This window comes from Peromyscus leucopus, chromosome 6 (genome assembly GCF_004664715.2).
Source record: "Peromyscus leucopus breed LL Stock chromosome 6, UCI_PerLeu_2.1, whole genome shotgun sequence".
NCBI lineage: Eukaryota > Metazoa > Chordata > Mammalia > Rodentia > Cricetidae > Peromyscus > Peromyscus leucopus.
In genome coordinates, this window is record NC_051068.1 from 117,976,521 (window position 1) to 117,998,919 (window position 22,399).

General features: G+C 38.7%; 1 protein-coding gene and 1 pseudogene across 2 annotated transcripts in view; both read left to right on the forward strand.

The window, feature by feature from the left end:
* The first annotated feature begins 173 nt into the window (after nucleotides 1–173).
* Nucleotides 174–22,399, forward strand: part of Ttll7 (tubulin tyrosine ligase like 7) — a 141,821-nt gene continuing 119,595 nt past the window's right edge. For both annotated transcript variants that reach the window (XM_028876853.2, XM_028876852.2), the window contains exon 1: nucleotides 174–498. The gene's annotated coding sequence lies outside the window, so the exon portion shown is untranslated. The remainder of the gene's footprint in view (nucleotides 499–22,399) is intronic.
* Nucleotides 20,288–20,834, forward strand: LOC114698262 (annotated as a pseudogene).

Genomic DNA, 22,399 nt, shown 5'->3' on the forward strand with positions numbered 1-22,399 from the left:
GTTGCTAGGTCCTCTGTTAGCAGCGTTCTGAAAGCTCCCTGAGCGGGACCAAGGATAAGGTGGGGTGAGGGGTGCCCCGAAAAGCCCAGCTCATCCTTCTGCACACCTGCAGGAGAAGCTGCTGGTCTGGGCGGTCCCCAGCTCTCCGGAAACTCAGCGGGCGGAGGTCGCTCCTCCTCTTGGGTCCCTCCCGCCCATCGCTGGCCCTCGCGGGGTCCTGGTGCTTGAGCCTTCTTGCACGACGCGCACCCCTGGGCGCAGCGGGCGAATGGTCTGGCCCGTTGGTAGCCGACACCCCTTGGGCACGACAGCTGCTCCAGCTGCTCCTGGTCGGGTTGAGCTTCTGAGCTCTGAGCCGTGGCTGCCCCGGGCGGTGGGCGAGCTGAGGGGATCTCAGGGCCACCCGCAAGGGACCGACGGGGAGCTGCCAGCCGTGGGTAGGGAGTGTGGGCCACCAAGGGACCAGTCACTGGAGCCACCCGGCGAGGTGCCAAAGCTGTGAGTACCTGCCCCTGCCCCCGCCCCTCCACACCCCAGGTGGGGCGCTGATTCTTTCCAGTCCCTGTCCCGGAGACGTGCCCGGGTGGAAGCTGTGAGGAGGGCGGCTGCTGCTGCCAGGCTCGTGATTCAGCACCATTGGCGCTCAGAGGTTCGGGCCGAAGGAGGAGGGGACTGGACTGGGTCATTTGTGGGGTCCTATCTTAGTTTCTAGACCCGCTCTGGCAAGGTGAAGGGGGCAGTACTCCTAGTCCGCGCAAGGTTGATTTGTCACGATATTCTGTCCCCACACCCCAGTGTCAACCTCCTTGAGCTGAGCATGTTGTACATTCTTGAAAGTGTGTCAGTGAGATGTCTTTTTCCACACATCTCCTTTTCTGTTTCTCATTCTACCATACATCCACTTTATTTGATATCAAAACATTCCCCCAAACTCTGAAAAATTTCTATAGAATTTGTCTTGTATTCAGCACGGGTTCGACTAACTAATATAAAAAGAAAAGATGTTTAGGAATTATGAATAATACCTTCATATTTTAGGCACTTGGTGTGTGTGTGTCTGTGTGTCTGTGTGTGCTAGTGAGTTAAATCATCACATCAAAGCAGAGCCAATTGTGGAAAGTGAGAAACAGAAATCTTAAATTACAATCTCAAGGTCACAGAACAGGAATTTGAATACAGGTTTCCCTCACTCTAAATCCATGGACCATTTACTGTATCCATCAGTGTTGGGTCCAAGTACACACTATTAGATGTGAGGTATAATATTAATTTTCATAGGCATTGTCTCAAACACTAGCAACAGCAATCTATAAACTTTCTGCACATTGCCCTGCACACATTGGTGTGATCATGTGAGAAAACATCTATTTCTTTAGCATCTATAGAGTAAAAAGGTGTATTTAGACAACAGTTCATGGGAGAGCTGGGTCCTAACCAGAGATACACAACAAGGTTTTTGGTGGTGATAGATGCTGGATGCTCAAGTCTTAGGCAAATCAATTAGCATCACAATAAGAAATCTGGAAATCATTATTTAATCTTTGGGCAATATCCAAAAGAAGAACAGTTATCTAGTTTAGGGAGTATGAGACTGCATCATGAACAGTAGGGTGACAGATAAACCCAGACTCAGGTAACTATTTGATTTGTCATAACTTTGTAACTAGGCATAGCGGGTGATATTTTATTGGTTTAAAAGCTAGAATATAGAGAAGGTCCAAGATCATCCAGTAAATGGTAGAACATGAGCAAGCATTTACTCTTGAGTGCTGCTTCACTTATTAAAAAAACATGCATATGTTGTAGTAAGATGGAGATGTGAACAGTGGGAAATGGATTTTTTAATTGATGCCCTGCCCTTCAGAGTCAACAATCATATTGACCTTGTATGCTCCTTCTGCACAAGTAATGGACACTAGGTTTTTCTTTCTCCCCTGGTGGGTCATTTGACTTGCTTTCATTTATGATTTATGGATTTGCAACTCTTGTTGATGTCTCGGTGTCAGGTTGCTAATGTACAGATGTTGTTTACTTCTAAATCCGGGCAGAGTATTTGATGGCATACAAGAGCATAGCCATTTAGCCCATCACTTCTAAAGCACTGGGCCATTTGTTTTGGAGAGTTCTTTTTTTGGTTAATGGGGATATTGATAGATTAAAGCCCACTGCCTAAGTGAGGACACAGCATGGAGACACAGATTTATATTTATTATTCAGATAAAACCGCAGGAGAAGCAAGGTCCTGTGTGTGGTCTTAAGTTGACTTCTAGAAGGTCATTTCTTTTGTTACTTATATTCTAAATCTCGCTGAGGCATATTGCAATTCAACCTGGTTGATCCCAAGAAGAACCTCAGAATTGATATGAATGAATAAGCAGAAATAGACTATTACAGCTCTAAAAGCAGACAATGGAAAGTGCATGTCCCAGTAGTGATGTCATAGGCAGTATTTTAAAACATCAGTTTTCATTTAGATAATATCACTGAGGGCATGGATGTAATGGCAGCCTGGCTGTAGAACTCTACTTTCTCTCTGCCTCTGTGTGTATTTAACCAATAACTACTGAAAAGCATCTAAATTTCCAACTTCAAGGAACTCCAAGTCTAGCTGAGAGGTATTTACTCACCCAGAAATAACGAACAGAATGACAAAGAATGGGCACAATACCAGCAGGTGATGTAACTTTAGGTGCTATAGCAATACCTGAAGAGAATAGGGAACCATTGGAAGCTGGGTAGTTAAAGGATCAGGGATATCTTCATTCAGAGAAGTGAATTAAGTGACACTGTGAGACTGGGACTGATTTCCATAGCAGGGAAACCGGGTCAGCTGAGATGCACTGGGCTCTGGGCTAGGCAGGACTTTGAATGCCAGATGTGGATCTGTTTCTGATGTGGTAACCACAGAGAACTAGGAGAGACACTTTTAATCAGAGCAAGTTTTTTTTTTCTCTTTTTCATCATTTCCTTTGCCTCAGTATCCTTGCAGAAAAATGGAATCCTTTTTGACATGAAAAGAAGTAATTGTCAACTAAATGCAGAAAAAAATTCTATGAAAATAAAGTATTTCCCTTCTAAAAATATTTACCCTCTAAAATTTTATCCATTGTACAATTATGAGAAAATTGGAAAGTATAAAAATATAAATAAATGGCATTTTTTACTCTTACCAAGTAAAGACAGCCATTAATGGTGTTATTCATGTGTGATTATAATCATACTGTATTTTTATTACTATATTTCTTTTTTCTTTTAATCCTCTAATTCTAGTTTTTACCAAATTATAAATGAGTACTAAACATTTTAAATGCCTGCATAGCTTTCCATGAGAAAGGCATACTAGAATTTCCTAATCATTCCTCATTGTGAGTATATTATTGATAATAATCATGACACCATGATGAACATCTTGATACATATACTTTTTTATTTTGAAGATTAATTCTGTAAGCTAGCATCTCTGGGGAAAGTGTATGAACTCTTCATATTAGGCTATTCAACAAATTTTGAATCTTTACTAAATTTTATGTGTTCAGTTTAGGACTTTACATGTCGGGTATAGAATATATGTATATTATTAGAAACTCACAGTCATGACTGTGGCTCCCCAGATCACACTGTTTTAAGTAACTCCACTTTTCATTAGAACAATGGACTAGATCCTAAGAACTGAGAGAAAGATGAGCATTGAGAACTGGAGAAGGAAGGAGATGGAATTCAAGTCAGAGAACAGATTTGGTGAGAGTAAGGGGAAGTGTCTGGTCAGAGAAGAAGCACTAAGATAGAGGACATTCTGCCCCCAGGGCTGCATCTGTGGACCCAACCTTTTCCTCCAGCAGAAGCCATATCCCAAGTTAATCTACTTCAAACTTCAGATCCTGTGCTCCTGTGTCAGATCTCCAGGTCTTTAGCTTTGCTACCCTTAGTAATGCCGGGCACAGGTTGGAGCTCTCTCAGATTATAACTTAGAAAATTTGTGACCCCTGCCACACCCCAATTCTTAGCAGAAGCCCCCAGTAGAATGTACAGGGTACATGGGAGGCCCATTTGATGGGTTTTGGAGACTGCTGTTTGCTCCCTGGTGTGCATTTGCCAGAGATGACCTTTGAGAAGAGTGGCGGCCAGAAGATGCATAACATAGTGTCACCTCCCACCTCATCTCCTCACCAGAGAAAAAATTCCCTTGTGGAGGAGATTGTACCTCAGTTTTTCTTATAAGACACATAACATCCCCTCTCTATTAAGAGTAAGGCAGGAACCCCACATTGAATGCCTTACCTGGACTCTTGATTTATTCCCCAAAGTTATGAGTGGGGTTTCTCCTGGGATCCACTTCCATCCTTCTAGCATGGGTCATGAGACTGGGACTCTGCTTAAGTGGTTGGCTTTCAAGTGTCTCTGGGTACTAGTGTAAGGGGAGTCAAGGGATATGGCTGTACTTGAGGACACAATTAGGAGCTCAAGCTCTTTCTTGAAGCAATGAAAACTAAAGCATTGCATTGTAAACCACAAAGAAATTTGACCCTCCTTTCAGGTCCCCACAGATGACTTCAGATGGAAGCTGGGCTTTCAAGGACCTGACTACTTTAAGCTGAACTTGTCTTATGCTTAGTTGAAACTATTATCCTATTATAATTTCCTTAAATTCTTAGACGCTTGTAAATCCATTTCCGTTTATCTCAGGCATTATTTGTCAAGAGTAAAGTGGGCTTAGCACACACTCTCCCTGGAGTTAAAAGTAGAAAGTTTTAAAAGTTTAACTCTGTGTTCCCCTTTAGCTTTTATTTCTCACTTGACATTTAACCACGTGACTGTCCTTAGGGTATACTATTGGTGACAAAGCTCAGGCCATGGGCTCATGAAGGCTCTGAGGAGAGAGGGATAAATTAATTATCTCCCTTTCTCCTCCACATCTTTTATTTTAAAGCACCTGGTTGGTTGATTTTTATTAGGTTTTAGAATTCAATGGGCAAGAGCTCACTGGGTCTTCTCTCAGAATGGCCCAAAGCAATCTCTGGGATTGCTTCCCCCTGCAAAAAAAAAAAAAAAAAAAAAAAAAAGAATGATATTGTTGATACACCAAACTGTCCGTATTGGCCGCTATTTCTAAATTGCCGTGACACCTGAGCTTCCAAACTTCTGTGTTATTTTTGTCCCTCTGCCTAGCCATGTGAAATGGAACATTATATTTGACAAAGGATTATTTTTGAACATTTCTAGCTCTCTCACCCACTGCTTTGTGAAGTGTGAACTGGTACCATAGCTAATTCGACAAGATGAAAATAGCCTGGCTTCTTTTTAAAATTTATTTTTATCTTAAAAGTTTCTCCCTCCTCCATTAGCCTTTGGACAGTGAGGCTATCTTTTAAAGTAAGTTGGACATCTGTAGATTTAGAAGGTGAAGAAGGAGCAATCCAGGCAGCATCTTCAGGATCATTCCACAGCTGTAGATGATTCCATGTCTGTAGGTCATTCCATGTCTGTAGGTCATTCCATGGCTGCCTTGTGGATATGCTTATTTTATAAGTATAATCCTACTTGAATTGCATGTAGAAGTTGTTTTAATTGGCATAGCCTGACTGTATTTTAAATATGGAATATTGGTAAGAAAAGCAGTGGGTTTGAGTCACTGCATTTCCTAGAATCATCTGAATGTGTAATTTTGTCATAATTGAAAGTCTCCTCTTTCAAAGGACTCATCAGATAAAATATATGGCCATGTGTAACATTTGGAGTGATACCTAGAAAAGGAGAACACAGTCTGCTGCTAACTAATGGCTATGGTATAGTCCTCGGAAAGAAGGAGATTGAAACTGATCCCTTTCCTGTTATCAGTTGGTTTAATATTCATGAACCATCTGTGAGCATTTTCATCTAGTTTTATGGTTCATCATATCCAAAAAATAATCCAAGAAATAATCTTGAGTGACATAGTATTTATAATCCTACCATTGGTAGATATTATTTTTTTCCATTTTAACAATGTGAAAATGGAACTAAGGAGACACAAAAACAGGCAAACACTATCATCCATAGTGGGATTAGTAACTGGCTAATAGTTGTCGCTATTAGATGCATATTTTGACACCTGCTGCTAGTGCTTTTATATGGAATTAAGAGGATGACCTTTGTTGGTTTATTGATAATCTTTTGGTTTTACTTCCTTTAGGGCAGTTGAGAAAACCTCAACTTATTGAATACTTATTGTGGTCAATACATGCACATTTCAACCCACTAGTTTTGAAAAGTATAAACTTATCATTTCTAGAACTTGACAGAGTTAAGTAAGAAGCAACCAGAGATCTTAAGTATTTAGGGAAGGTGTAAGGGAAGGATCAGTGCTTTTCAAAAATCAAAGAGATTGGGACAGAGAGTTGGCTCAGCAGATAAAGTGCTTGCTGCACAAGCCTGGGGACCTGAGTTTGAACTCTGGAGCCCGTGTGAAGGTGGAAGGAGAGAAGTCACTTCATAATGCTTCCTCTGATCTCCCCGTGTGTGCCATGTGCATGTGCGTCCTTCCTGCAACAGTGTACATGCACACACTAACAATAGGTAAACTGATTTAAAAATAAAAATATCAGGTTCTATATATGTACAAAAGCCTTTTCACTTGTCTGAACTGATGCCAAATAAACGTTTTTGGTATGATGAAATGGTTACTGCTACATATATTTTGGTTGTCTTTTGAAAGAAGAGGCATTTCCCATGTAAAATCTTTCTTTGTGGTGTATTGTCTCCAGAGCTAGTTTCATCTGTGACTCAGTATTAAGCATAACATGTGTTCCCCGTTGGTTAAATATGGCATATATGTTTCCATATTGTACTCAACAATGCATTCATGAATGTTGTTTCTAGAGCATGCAAGGAATGAGAACAATATGAATATAAGATGCATGAAGTGTTGAAAGTATTACTACTGGGAATAACATTAAGAAAATGCACGTTTGGGGTGGAGAGATGGCTCAATGGTTACCAAAAAGTATACTCAGTACCAGTGAATATAGAGATTCAGATCGCTAAGTAAAATTAGTTAATGATGCAGCCATGAATTTTTCTCTTTTTTACCTAGTTGTATATCATGTATCAATATGAAAGTGGTTGTAAAATGTTCTACTGTATTTTCTGGAAGAAAAGCTATAGTAGCCATTGCTTGTTTATGATGTCGTCTTCCATGGTTTCATTTACAAATGGCCAACAGTGGTCCAAAAATATTAAACGGGAAGTTCTTGAGAGTTCGTAAGTTTTAAATTGCACACAGTCCTGGAGTGCACTTGTGGTGATGCTGGTGACTGAGACATGGCAAAAAGAAGGATCAAAATACTTTTCCTAATGTAAAACTCTCAATAAGAAAGAAAAAAATCATGGGCGGAGGTTACCGTGGCCTGTAGTACAGTGAGGCACAGGCAAGTACATCTGTGTAGCTTTTACAGACTGGATTGTTGGGTTGTTCCATTTTACTATTAGTTGTCATTATTGATTTCTTACTGTGTCTAGTTTACATCTATGTATGTATGTATGTATGTATGTATGTATGTATGTATGTATCTATCTATCTATCTATCTATCTATCTATCTATCTATCTATCTATCTATCTATCTATCTATCTATCAACTATAAAACAACCACACACATGTTCCTCAGCTGACAGGCCAGAGTCCATGAGCTCCCACCAGCTTGGGTCAGCTGTCTCTGTGGTTTGCCACATCATGACCTTGACCTTACTTGCTTCTATGATTCCTCCTCCCTCTCTTCAGCCCAGTGCTTGGTTGTGGATCACTGCATCTGCTTCCATCAGTTACTGGATGTAGGTTCTATGATGATAATTAGGGTAGTCACTGATCTGATTATAGGGAAAGATAAGTTCAGGCACCCTCTCCATACAAGCATGGGACTGAACTAGGCCCTCAAAATATGGGTGACAGTTATGTGGCTAGATTTGTTTGGGAAGCCCCTGGCAGTAGAACCAGGACTTATCTTGGGTACATGAAATGGCTTTTTGGAACACATTCCCTAGGGTGGGGTACCTTGCTCAGTCTTGACACAGGGGGAAGGGGCTTGGTCCTGCCTCAACTTAGTATGCCAGACTTCATTGACCACCCCCAAGGGGGCCTTACTTACCCTCTCTGAGGAGTGAATGGGGGATGGAATGGGGGGAGGTGGGGAGGCAGGAAAAGGGTAGGGAGGAGGAACTGGGATTGGTATGTAAAATGAAAAAAACTTTTTAAAATAAAAAAAATTATCACACACATAACACACATACGAAAACATAGTTTATAAAAGTTGGCTCTAGGTAAGATATCAGGCCTTTGCTATGAGTCTGGGAAAGTATACCAATCAGGTATATCCTTACCAATCAGAATACTATGGTATTCTTTTCTCATAGAATTTTATGAAAAAAGCTGTTACTGATGTAATTATTTGGGTGATTTCAAATATCTTGTATGCATATCAGGAGTACATCTTTTTCTGACAATCACTATTTTGTACTGCTAATTTATTTTAATGAAATCATTTAATATGATAAGAATATATAACAGAAATAAAATCTACCACCTTAACTTTGTGTATATACCCTAGAATGTTTTAGTGTATTCTCATTATTGTAAGGCAAACCTACAGAACTCTGTCCTCTTTAAATATGAAATCTATGCCCAATCAGCAGTTCATCTTCCTTTCTCCTTGATCCTAGCCACAATTAGCCAACATCTCACTTTCTGTTTCTGTGAATTTAAATATGTTAGATACCTCATGGGTAGAGTCATACGGTGTTTGTATTTTGTAACTGCTTATCTCAACATAGTACTCTCAAGGTTCACCATGTTATAGTACATAGCAATATTTCCATCCATTTGAAGGCTGAGTAACAACACACTGTATGGATGAATCACATTGTGTTTCTTGGTTAGTTTATTCATGACATTTGTGTTGCTTCTAGTTCATGGCTATAGTGAGCAGTGCTTCTGTGGATATGGGAATCAAATACTCTTCAAGGCTGTTTTCACTGTTCTTGAATTGTACTCAAAAGCAGGATGCATGGATTATATGGTGGTTCTATTTTGCATACTTTGAGGAGCCTCCACGATGTTTTATACATCAATTTCAGTATTTTACCAGCCCATCAGTAGTGCACTCATGTGTTGCTAGAGTTTTCCTGCCTTGCCCACAGTCAGGACAAATCTTTGTCACCCGCCAGTCCCACAGCCGCTCAGACCCAACCAAGTAAACACAGAGACTTATATTGCTTACAAACTGTATGGCCGTGGCAGGCTTCTTGTTAACTGTTCATATATCTTAAATTAATCCATTTCCATAAATCTATACCTTGCCACGTGGCTGGTGGCTTACCGGTGTCTTCACATGCTGCTGGTCATGGTGGCAGCTGGCAGTGTCTCTCTGCCTCAGCCTTCCGCTTCCCAGAATTCTCCTCTCTCCTTATCCCACCTACTTCCTGCCTGGCCACTGGCCAATCAGTGTTTTATTTATTGACCAGTCAGAGCAATTTGACATACAGACCATCCCACAGCACTCATGTTCTTTTTACCCAACCCTTACCAACACCTCCTATTTTGGGGTGTTTGGTGAGGTGGTATCTCACCGTGGTTTTGATCACATTTCTCAGATGACTAGAGATATTGAAAGTCCATCTTTTCATATGCTTATTATACATCATCTTTGGAGACATGTCTATTAAACTCATCCATTTTTAGAATGAGTTATTTGATTGTTTTAAAAAACATTATTTGAATTTTGTTGTTTAGTTGTAGTTTTTATGTATTTTAGCTGTTAATCATGTATCTGGTAGATACTTTGCAGATATGGTCTTCCATTCTGTTGATCAATTTTTTGCTTTGCTTTGGCCTTCTTGTTTCATGTAATCAATTTGCCTATTTTTGCTTTTCTTACTTACTTATATTATTGGTTGTTTTAGCAGTCTAAAAATTTATTGTTGGATTGCTTCCAATTTATGTTCTTTAATTCTTTTCTTTTTATTTCGAAAAAGTCTACAGGATTAATTTTGTAAATTTGCAATCATGACATATGCAGTAATATTTTATAAATTCAGCTTCATCTTAGTCTTGGTTGTCTAAGGACAGATTTAAAGTGGGTTGACATCTTCACTAGATCAGTCCTTCCTAATTAAGAACATGACACGTTTTCCTGGGCTTTTAGGTCTTGATGGCTTCCAGCAACATTTACAAGTTTTATGATACAGATATCGCACATGTCTTAAGTACTTACTTTTATTTGGAACAAGTATAAATGATACTGAATTTCAGATTTCTGTTTCCATTTCTTTGTTGCCAGTGAGTAAAAATGTAACTGGTCTTGGGTCTCAGTTTGGTTACACCATAGCCTTTCTGAGTTTGTTCTTGGTGATAGAATCTGCAGATCCTCTGATATTTACTTTTTTGTTGTTGAAAATAGATTCTTCTCTCATATAGTACATCCTCATCACAGTTTCCCCTCCTTCCACTCTTCCTAGCTTCCCTCTACCTCCCTTCTACCCTAACTCACTCTCCCTCTGTTTCCTCATCAGAAAAGAACAGGTCACTAAGAGATACCAGCTAGACAGGACAAAAGAAGACACACTATGACAGGGCAAAGGCCCTCATATTGTGCCTGGACAAGGCAACACAATAGAAGAGAAGGAGTCTCAAGAGCAAGAGCAGGCAAACGAGTCAGAGATACACCTGCTCCCACTGTCCAGAGTCTCATAAGGACACTAAGCTAACAGCCATAACATACACCAGAGAACCTGGTGCAGACCCTTGTAGGCCCCATGCTTACCTCTTCCGTCTCTGTGAGCCAGCATGAACCCTGCTTAGTTGATTCAGTGGGTCGTGTTCTTCTGGTGTCCTCCATCCCCTCTGACTCCTACAGTCTATTCCTCTTCTTCTGCAGGGTTCCCAGATTTCCAAGCAGAGGGACCCAATTGATATTTACTTTTAATACTAAACATGATGATGCTGGCTGGAGAAGAGACAGTTTTCTTTCTTCCCAACATGCACATCCTTGTTGCTCTTGCCTTAACACAATGGCTGGAACTTCTAGTATTGTGTTAAATAAAAGTGGTGAGTCAATATCTTTGCCTTGTTCCCAATCTTTTTTTTTTTTTTTTTTGGTTTTTCAAGACAGGGTTTCTCTGTGTAGCTTTGCACCTTTCCTGGGACTCACTTGTTAGTCCAGGCTGGCCTTGAACTCACAGAGATCAGCCTGCCTCTGCCTCCCGAGTGCTGGGATTAAAGGCGTGCACCACCACCCGGCCGCCTTGTTCCCAATCTTAAGGACACATTATTCAGCCACTATTGAGTACAATGCTAGGTGTGTGTGTGTGTGTGTGTGTGTGTGTGTGTGTGTGTGTGTGTGTGTAGTGTTGTCATCCCTCTGTATCTGTGAACCCTTCCATAAATTGAAAATGTTTAAAAATTTGCTTCTGTACTATATATGTGTATATATTTCCTTTTCATTATAATTCCCAGAAAAATAGAGTAACTATTTACATAGCATTTGTGTTGTATTGTTAGTAATTTGGAGAGAGCTGAAAGAATGTGCAGGAAGGTAAGTGGCCACTAAATGCGAATATTCTGCTGTTTTATGTAAGGAATTTGAATACTGATAGATTTTTGTATCCACTGGGTGTCTTGGGTCTTCTGCACATGCTGTTTATGGAAGTCTAGGACATTTTTCTCTGTTCCTAGTACAATGAGACTTTTTACCATGAATGGAGGTAACAGCCATAAGTGGTAACACATGTCTGTGATCCCAGTTCTTGGGAAATAGAGGCAGGGTTATGAGCTCAAGGTTCCGTAGTGACTTTGAAGCTAATCTGGGTTGCATGGGATCTTGTCTTAAAATACAACAAACAAACAAAAAATCAATTACTAGTTCATATGAGTGTGTAATTTTTCTTCCCCATGCTGTTGATATGATGGCACATTACATTGAATTTTGAATAGTGAATCAACTTTATAGAGATGGAATAAATGTTGATTAGTCACAAGTGTACATGTACACATTATTTTCATTCATACATATGTATATACCACATTTGCTAAATTTGGTTAAAGCACATTTGCATCTAAATTTGTGAAGGACAATGTCTGTGACTTCTTTTATAATTGTTTTCTTTGTCTGATTTTGGCTCCATGTACTAGAACATGAGTTGGGAACCATTTCCTCTTTTATATTCTGAAGAAGGTTTTCTGAGAGTGGCATTAAGTTTTTGGCTGTTTGGAGAGATTCTGATGAAACATCTGGGACTGGAAATTTCTTTTTCAGGGATTCTAAAATTAAAAAAAAATTTTAATAGTTGAAAAAATTGTTCAGGTTTTATCTCCTTTTCTTTTGGGATGAGATTTGGTAGTTTGTGATTTTAAGGAAAATTCTCTAGGTTATTAGATTTATGAATACATTTGTTCTTGTATTTTTCTTATTACCCACTTTTCATTTCTAGGCCGTTGTCTCCCTCAGCTTGTTTTGGCTTTATTTTCTTTACTTTTTCCAAGTTCTTAACTAGAAACTGAAAGTATAGATTTGTGATTGCTTCTACAGTCTAATGTCAGCGTTTATATTCAACATAATTCCTTTTCACTCTCTTTTGCCTTTATCTTACAGAATATGATGTTATGTTTTCATTCTGTTCTCTATCAATGTTTAGAAAAGGATTTCCTTTGGGACTTCTACTTTGACTCATGGGCTACTGAGGAACTTCTTTTTTTCTGTGTGTGTTTTTCAGGATTTGATTTCATTTTTTATGTGTGTGTGTGTGTGTGTGTGTGTGTGTGATATGTGTGCACTACCAATGGGGGCCAGAAGAGGGCACTTTTAGAGCTGGAATTACAGCAATTGTTAGTCTCTAGACATAGTGTTGGGACTGAACTGTGATCTTTTGGAAGAGATGCAAATGTTTCTAACCTTTGACCCATTTTTCTAGCTACTTTTTACATGTCTTAAATTAATTTTTATCGAGTTTCACTATTTGGCCCAGGTTGATCTCGAATTCACAGCCTCAGGTTATCTACCATCCCAGCTTAGCCTCCTGAGTGGCTGGAACTATAGGCATAGGCTATGATGCCTGACTGAGAGAAGACACTGTTTGATTTCTCAGAGTTTGGAGATTTTGCTATTGTTGCTATTATTCCAAAGGGTAGACCAGACCCTCCTTGTCCAAACTAACCCTGTTGAAAGGTTATTCTCACAGAAGTACAAACGTTCCTAGCTTACTTCTACTCAGTCAGGGAATCTACTCTGTGGTTTAAATTATTTTAAATTTTCCTTGGTTTATGTCTTCCTGTGTGTTGTAAATGGAAATATTATACATGATAAACACTTGATGGGTTCTTGAAATAGTATATATCCTCTTGGTTTGAGTAGAATATTCTAAAGCCAATCAGATCTTATTGGCTTGTGTATTGCTCAGCTCTGCTCTCTGAGAGCAGCTTTATGAGCTTTCAGCTTTTTCAGTATTTGTTTTTCTGTGACTGGTATTTTATTAGCGTATAACCCTTCAGACTCACCCATCCTGTCACAGGTAACACAATTTTCTCCTCTTTACAAGTTAAATAGTATTCCAAACTATGTCTACAATCTCTCTCTCTCTCCTCTCTCTCTCTATAATATTTATATATTATATATATATATATAATTTTAATTTTATATTTAAATTTTAATATATATAAAATTTAATATATATATATATTAAATTTCTCACCTGTTTATTTGTTGGCCAACACTGGCACTGGAGTTTCGTCACCTTCTAGTCTATGCAAGAACTCCCAAAGGATAGACCAGATCCCCCTTGTCCAAACTAATCGTGTTGAAAGGTTATTGTCATATGATCCAAGTCACTAGTAATTTTTGATGTGCTAAACTTGTGAATCAGAGTCAAGTACATGTCCTATCTCCTATGACTGTTCTCAGATTGTAATCAGCCAGTCTGACAACAGCCAAAAGTATTTCATGTAAGAAATCCTCATATTGATCATTGCTTGATTGGAGCTTTTGAATTTTAAGTAAATGCTATTCTAGTACTCCCTGAATGTTCCTTTCTCTTCTTTCCCTCCTTCCAAAACATCCCAGTCTCTGGGAGCACTATGCTACTCACAATTTGTATGAGATCAATTTTGTTATATTCCATATGTGAATGATGGTTTTCATGCACTACTAATCTTTTGTTTCTGACTTGTTTTGATCCATATTTTCACTGATGATAGGATTTCCTTATGCCTTATTATTAAATAATAGCACATTGCATATATGCACTGTATTTTCATCTTTGCATCCGTTGATAGATACTATTTCCATGAGTTAACCATTATGAATACTGCAGCAGTGAATTGAGAGCAAAGATGTCCTTTGGGTATATGGATTTAATTTCCTTTGCAGTGTACCTGGTAGTAGGATGGATGGCTTGAGCATCTGATAATTCTAACTTTGGTGAACTTCCATACTTTTTTTTTCTTTTTTTGCAATAGTTCTACTAATCCCCATTCCCACGAGCAGTGTCAAGAATTCCCGTATTTTTCACATACTTACCACTCCTTGTTATCCTTAGTCTTCTGTATTAGTCATTCTTACTGGGGTGGTGTGATATGGATGTGAAGATGACTGTTTTGACAAAGTATCTTCTTCTCTATTATATTCAGAATCTCCACTGTGCCATTATAGAGGGTGGTTGAGAAGGATAATCCTTCCTTTTGTATGAAATGATTATTATCTACCCATTTCATTTGCATTTTGGATTGTGTTCTAAGGAGGGACCCTTTCAGGAGACTTTGCCCTCTATCTGCAGCTTCTTGCCTGTCTGTGAGGAGACAGGAAAGAAGGGCTTCATGGAGTCATAAGATCTCTTGGGCTTATTAGTAACTTATTTGGATCTCCTTTTCTGATGTGGTGGTCTATTCAGCAGCTGCCTGAGATTCCATACAGATAAAACATTACTATTCTGTCTCTGTGGTGATTGGCTATATCCTTGGTAGGTGAGGTAGATGTTATGGATGACCTCAGACCTCGTGCACTAAAAGGAGGGGGGAATAAAGAATACTGGTTTGGGGGCTGTTGTAGGAGGTGGTACTTAGAGTATAATTTACATACACAGGTGGAACTGTCAGAAGGCTCTGGTGAATGCATAGGGAAAACATTGCTGTGCTCAGAAAAATAAACAAAATTTAGATAATCTCTCCTGGCTTTGTGGTTTTAGTTATTTGTTTGTTTGTTTGTTTTCCAGCCATGGTCTTTCACTTTCACCTCCTTTTCTGGCCCCAAAGAACCAAATCTGAACTGAAATTCCAATAGTAGCAAGCTGAGAATTCCTCCCTTTCCCAGCCTGCTGTCTGTGTGCCAAGAAGTGGTTGGCTTATGACCAGGTCTTTACCTTCTTTGGACATTGTCAGAACTGAGGATGCTGAAGGCTCTTTCTCCTGAAATGAATCAGCAGCACTGTCCGCCATTGTTTCCATCACGGGGGCCTCTGACGCTAGCAGCCAAACCGGTGTTATAAAAGTGAAGCTGCACAAAGAAGCTCAGAAAGTCTTTTGAATTGGGCCAAAATTTGAAACAAAACAGTGGCAATTTTACACCACATTTGAAGACTGTGTTGTAAAGTTGTTACTAGACTTCTGCAGTTTATCCTGTAGAATAACCCCATCCCCCAAGAAATCCTGGCAGAGTGCTTTGGATTCCTAAAATAGATTATTGCAGAGCAATGTCTATGTTCTCTGGGTTATTTCCAACTTAAATCTTATCTTCATCCTCATAATTTAAAATTCCTACTTTGCATAATAATAAAAATTTTTAATGCTGGTTTTTGAAGTTTGTATATTCTCTAGTTGAGAATATACATGCAGTCAGTGGTATTTATTAACTCTATTAATATTCAGATCACTGCTATAAAGCAGTTTCTGTTGATCAGGAATGTAAGGTATCAAAGCCACATACATTAGCATATATTTGCATCTATAATATGTATTGTAAAAGCAAACTTCATTTTGACTTATCAAAAATCCCAGCATTTCAGTAACTTCGATAAATGAGAAAACATGACAAATGAATAGAGATGAATAAACCTAAGATTTTTTTTGAAGGAGCTAAAAAGTCAAGATCAAGAGATTATCAGTGGCTTCCATGTGATTGTGTTTCAGTAATTTTCCTCTTATAATTGATATGATAGAGAGAATCCATAACTTAGTATATTCTGTTAACTGTTCAGCAAATGTCTGCTAAATTAAAAGCAAGTAGGAAAAGATGGATTAGAAAAGTCTATTTATATTGAAATTGATAAAATAGGCTGATGTAAAAACTGTGGCCAATTTGGTAAAGCTGGTTTCAAAGTTTGTCTTTCTGGGATTAGAGAGATGGCTCAGCTTTTGAGTGAACTAAGTTCCCAGCACCCACATTGGGTAGCTTACAACCCCTTATAATTCTATCCAACTCTAGGAAATCAATCTTCCACCCTTTCTGAACTCCACAGGTCCTGCACTCACATGCACACACCCTCACTGACAAACATAACTTTTTTAAAAAAGAAGTTTTTCTTCCTGTCCTTTGGTGTGATCTTTAGCAAAGACGCTTGTCATTGGGAAAATATGTGGCTTATCCAGCTATTGAAGTAATGGTAGCAGGACTTTGTGATCATTCAGAAATACGAATAGTACTCTATTCTTAATCATTTATTTTGTGTCGCTGAAATGTGATGGGTAAGGTAATGTAGAGGTGCTTGATTTATTTTCTTAAAAAAATCTTCATATACTAGAACATTTCTTTTACACTTCACACTTTTTAATATAAATTTTAAGCATTGCTGGGATGCAGCTCAGTTGGCAGAATGCCTACCCACCATGAAAGCAACCCATAGACTGTTGTGGCACATGCCTATGATGCTAGAATCTCAATGTAGAAACAGGAGGACGAAGTTCAGAGACATACTTGATGACATAATAAGTTCAAAGATAGCCTGGTCTACATATCTTAAACAGATAGACAAGTAAGGACAAAAACTTTTAGGCAAATACCTTTTTTTGTTATAGAACTTTTTTATGAATTTTTTATTCATTTTACATACCAACCACAGACCCCCTCTCCTCCCTCTTTCCACTCCTCCACAGCTTCCCCCCAAGATGATATCCTGATTTTCTTTATTTTTGTTACACACACACATACTCATATATGCATATGTATGTATATATGTATGCATGCTTATGAACAAGTATATGCAAATATAGCTTGCTGAGTTAGTAATGGTTGTTTGTGTATATGTTTTCAAAACAGACCACTCTGCACTGAGCAACTAATAAGGGGGCTCATCCCTCAAAGTGACTAATTCTCCTTTTTCCCAGCAAGTCACTAGTTGCCTGTAGTTCTTTGTCTGGGGGTGGTTTATGTTGACATGTCCATTGGTGTTGCCATTGTTCTGATCTCGTTCATGTAGAAATTTCTCAGAGAGACTGTTTCACAGCAGACTTCCTGGTATTCTGACTCTTAAAATAGTTTCTCTCCTATGATTTTCCCTGAGCCATTGATGCAGGAGCTGTGATGTAGATGTACCCATTGGTGCTGGGTTCTCCACGATCTGTTGATCTCTGCATTGTGTCCAGTTGTGGTTCTCCTGTGTTGGTCTCCATTTTCTGTAAAAAGAAGCTTCTTTGATGAGGGGTGGCAGCTACACCTATAAGGTGTATAAGGACAAGACTTAGAATTCAGTAAGGAATTATGCTGGTCTAACAAAATGGCGACCATAGATTCTTTTCTAAGTACATGACCTTACTAGCCCTGGAAAGCTGGCTAGATTTCCAGTGTCAGGCATGATTTCCCTCCTGCTGAGTGGGCCTTAAGCCCAGCTGGAGAGCTGTTGGTTGCCACTGAGATGTGAGTGCCGCTTATTGCACCTTTATGGATGCTGGTGATCGCTATGGTTCTGACTTGTTGCAGCTGTGCAGAACTGTTCAATTGCTTCTCTTCCTGGGCAACTCCCATAGTATTTTTGGAACCATGGAAACTAGACCTCAGGAAAGAGGCTTCCAGGTCAGATCCAGCTTGAATCATCTGAGTCCTGTGTCCTAAGTGACAGTTTTTTTTTTTTTTTTTTTTTTTTTTTTTTTTTTTTTTTTTTTTTTTTTTTTTTTTTTTAAAGCAACTGAGGTCTACAGCTCCTGAGAGGCAACCAACGGCTACATCAATTGTCTATATTGTTTTTGGAGTCACTTGTACTGCCTGGTACTAAAATCCATTCTAGTGTTTCAACTACACACATATACACTGATTGAGTCTGAGTAAGTTAACTATGCTCTTTTAAGGATCATGATCTGCATTTAATAATGAAAGAAAATTAGACAAAAATATTTACTAGAGCTCACTATATATAGAGAGGCCCCATCATATCTACATGAGACATGCAAAGGGACCATTTGTATGATTCAATTCAATGATGAGGAAACAATTCAATGATGAGGGCATCTTTGCCACTGAGAAACTACCTGACATACTGCAAAGGGTTTGAGCCTCTAATGGAGCTGTCCAACATTTCAACAAGTTACTGAATGTCTGAGTTTCAGCTTTCCCCATTACAATGGAACCAATAAAGCAACTCATTAGGATGAATTGGCAGAGTGCATCTGTTTAAACAGTGGTTCTCAGTCTTGGCTGTGTGTTTGAATCACAAAAGGAACTTTAAGAAACCCTGACCCAGGCTGAGTTTTAGACCCATTTTGTTAGGATATCTGGGGCTGAGATTGATGCTCCAGTTTCTTTAAAGCTCCTTTCATATACTCTGTAAAAGCTTGATTGTAATGCCGAGAGCGCAATGCAAAAAATATTGTGTGGCAGGCATTGGACACATGTCTAGTTATCTTGGATAAACACCACCAACATATGTTGTTCACCTTTCTTAGGCTGCTTACCATGTGAAGAAGATATGTTTGCTTTGTATTTGTCATCCTGTCAAATAATGGATTAATATATGGCTGCCATAAAAAGAAAACATTGCTTCGTGGTGTGGAAAGTGCTGACTTGAACACTTAGGAGCTAAGATATCAATGACATTACTTAAATGATGCAATTGGCTTATGCCAATGTAGTGTGAGAAATCCACAGAGTCTATATAATGAGCAAAGGAATTTATTTGGGGGTTAACTCACTGCCATGGGAGATTTATCATAGGGTCTGGGAAAGCTGAGCTATGTCCAATGCTGATTTCCCTAGTCCAAGATCTCAGCATCCAGTACCACAAGGAGGCAAAGAGAGAGCCATGTAAATGCATGATTAAGGGTCTTAAGGGTCCCAAGCATCCATGTCCCAGGAGCATGTACTTCAGGGTCATAGTCAGGTGTAACAGTTACCTGTTACCTCACTAGGGGTGGTGCTTCAAGGTCATAGCTAGAACAGCTACCCACTACATCTCCCCTTTTTGTCTAAATAAGAAAGTTCTAACCTATTAAAAAATTATATACAATAGGAATGATTATTAAGTATTGTCAAGGAGAAATAAAGGGTAACAACCTAAACAAAATAGAACTACAACCAACAAGAACAACATCAAACAAGAGACACATACTAAAATCCAGAGAAATCTAGAACATAGGTAAATGGCATATTACAAAGATTATTCCAAAAGCTGTCCTAGCCTGAAGAATCTGAATCTAGTACTTAATATGTTCTAGCTAAGATACAAGAAGATTGTAACTGTAACTATTAGTCTTCAACCCAATCAGAGACCTGAGAAGAAATATAATACCTGAGAAGATGGGAAATGCACACAAGCAACTTTTGGGAATCTTGCGAGAGTAGACAGAGACAGCTGGCAGCCTGGTCAGTCACCTAAAGTTTCCCAGCACCATTGGGCATCCAATTTAGCTACAGGCCTAGAACATCTGACAGACCATTTTCAGAAGCAGGAATTTTGAAAGACCATCTTACCATGTTTTGGCAGAGTTCAGAAGTTGCTTTTCCTTGTGTCCCACTCATCCAGAAAGGACAGCATTCGTACTGTCAGCAGTCACGGCAAGGGCAGTTCTTTGCCCAGCAGGCCATTATGCGCCAAGAAGACAAACTTCCAAATGAAGTGTTTAGAAGCCCAACATTCTCTTGGGATTAGGTCAGTGCTGCTAGGAGTGATCACATCTCATATCAACAGAATTGTAAGTTATTTAAATGCCATATTCTTTAGGTCTATGAAGTGTTTGAAGATTACCTATCAATATGACCTATGTATCTATAAATCTGGACAACCTAACTAACATAACTATAGAAATGACAAGCATGAGTGACTATAAATCTGTAAGTCTTATCTACCTAAATAACCTAAGGACTAAGGTTCATATAAACAAGGTAAACAGTCTGTAAACAAATGTACAGTAAAAGGACAATGATCTCAAAATTGTAACAATACACAAAATGTCTTAACATATATACAGTATGACAAACATAATTTTACATTTGTATCAATATACAAGATATTTCAAATAGGAGTAGAAATGTATGTACAGAGCTGCGGGATTTGTGATTTGGGTGAAGATAGATGTCATGGCTGGTCTGGAAAGTGATGGCCAATTCTAGTTCACTAGTATTAAAAAGTATTTCAACTCTTACACTCTCACAGGTAGAATGAATTGTCTACTAGCCACATATGGAGGCATTGCTTTGTTGGTCTTATACTTCAAGTTAAGGCCTAAAAAAACCCCAGCTGTGAAAGCAACATAAATGGATTTTGAAATGACTGACCTCATCTGTTAAGTTCCATGCCTGAAGTAGCTGATGTCAACTCATCATGTAATACTCAGTTTGTACAATAAATTATGAACCTTGAAAAAAGAAATATATGTACAATATAACAAATATAGTTTTGTATTTGTATCAATATACAAATTATCTTAAATAGGAATATAAAATAGTTTACATTTGTATCAACATACAAGAATCCATATCAGTGCAAATTATTTAGGGCTGATATTTTACTAAATTAGTTTACTAGCATATACAATAATCTTCCTTAATAACCTATACTTATCCATTTCCCTTTTTATTTTCTTAAGGAGAATACTGAGTCTAATTTTTATTGTTCCGCCCCCAATCTTATAACCGTTATCCATAACCCAGAAAAAATGAAACCTTTGGGAGAGGGACATCATTTTCTTAGAATTGCTTCCTGCTGTTCAAGGGGTGATGGTATCTCCATTGGGTCCTATAAGGAAGCTCAGATAGTTAGGTCTCAATAGGGCTAGCTGTAGATTCTACAGCCAGTCTTAGAGTAATGGGTAAGGTTGTCTGAGATTCTGGCTAGAAGTGTAGTATGATGGACCATCTCATCTTATAACTGTCCTGGAGAGGTTTCAGTCCAAAGTTGATCGTTGAGTAATGTTCATGGGTACCATGGCATCATTATGGACTGGGTGGAGTCATTGTTGTAGGGAACCCCATCTTCCTTCTAGAGATTTCAGAGATTGCTATTGGAAAGGCTTATTTTTTTATTATTTTATTGTGGAAAAACTTGAACATTTTAAATATCAAAATAGAAAGTTTTAATTTACTTTGGATAGAGAAAGGATTCTCTGAAAGCAAGGACAAGCATGGAAAGAAATAGAAACTTGATGACAATGGTCCCTAGATTACTGTTTTTCTTCTGTTCCACAGCAGGTGGCTCGTCTGATATGAGACAGAATTCCAACTCCAAAGCCAGCTTGAATCAGACCACAACTTTTCTAGAGTTAAGGAGCTACAGATGTTAGGCAGTGAGATATTACCCTGTGCATATTGGTACCAATAGGTTCTTTCCTTCTGCTGTAGACATCTGGTTATCCAAGGCCTTATGATTTCTGGAAGATGGGTATTTCTATTATCCTGTAAAGACAAAAACAGAACCCTGCCTGACCCTTGTTTGTTGAGATTTCTTACAACTTGTATAGTTGTCACATTGGTAGATGAGCTATTACTTCTCCTCATCGAGGGGTTTCTCCTCTTCAAATCAAATCTTTATTAATTTTATCGGTATCCATAGCTTTTCCTCTCCTGCAGAAACAAAAGCAAAACTCCTCCCCCAATGTAGGACATGTCTTGCTTTTCATTATGAGGTCAACACATCTTTCTTTGAAGTAAACCGGTTGGTTTAGTTCATGAGTTTTTTTCTGTGCCCAGTGTCTCTCCTCAGCTCTTGTTCCTTTCTCATCAGCACTGAGAAAATTCAAGGTTAATAAAGCATTATCTAATCTATTTCTAGGGGTCATTGTTACCTCTTTTTGTTTATTCAGCATAGCCTTTAAAGTTCAGTTAGATCTTTCTATGACTGCTTGTTCTGTGGGATTGTGTGTTATACCTCTAATATGCTTTATATTGTAATACACAAAAAGCTATCTCATTTTATTTGAGATGTATGCTGGAGCATTGTCAGTCTTAATTTGTACAGGTATTCCC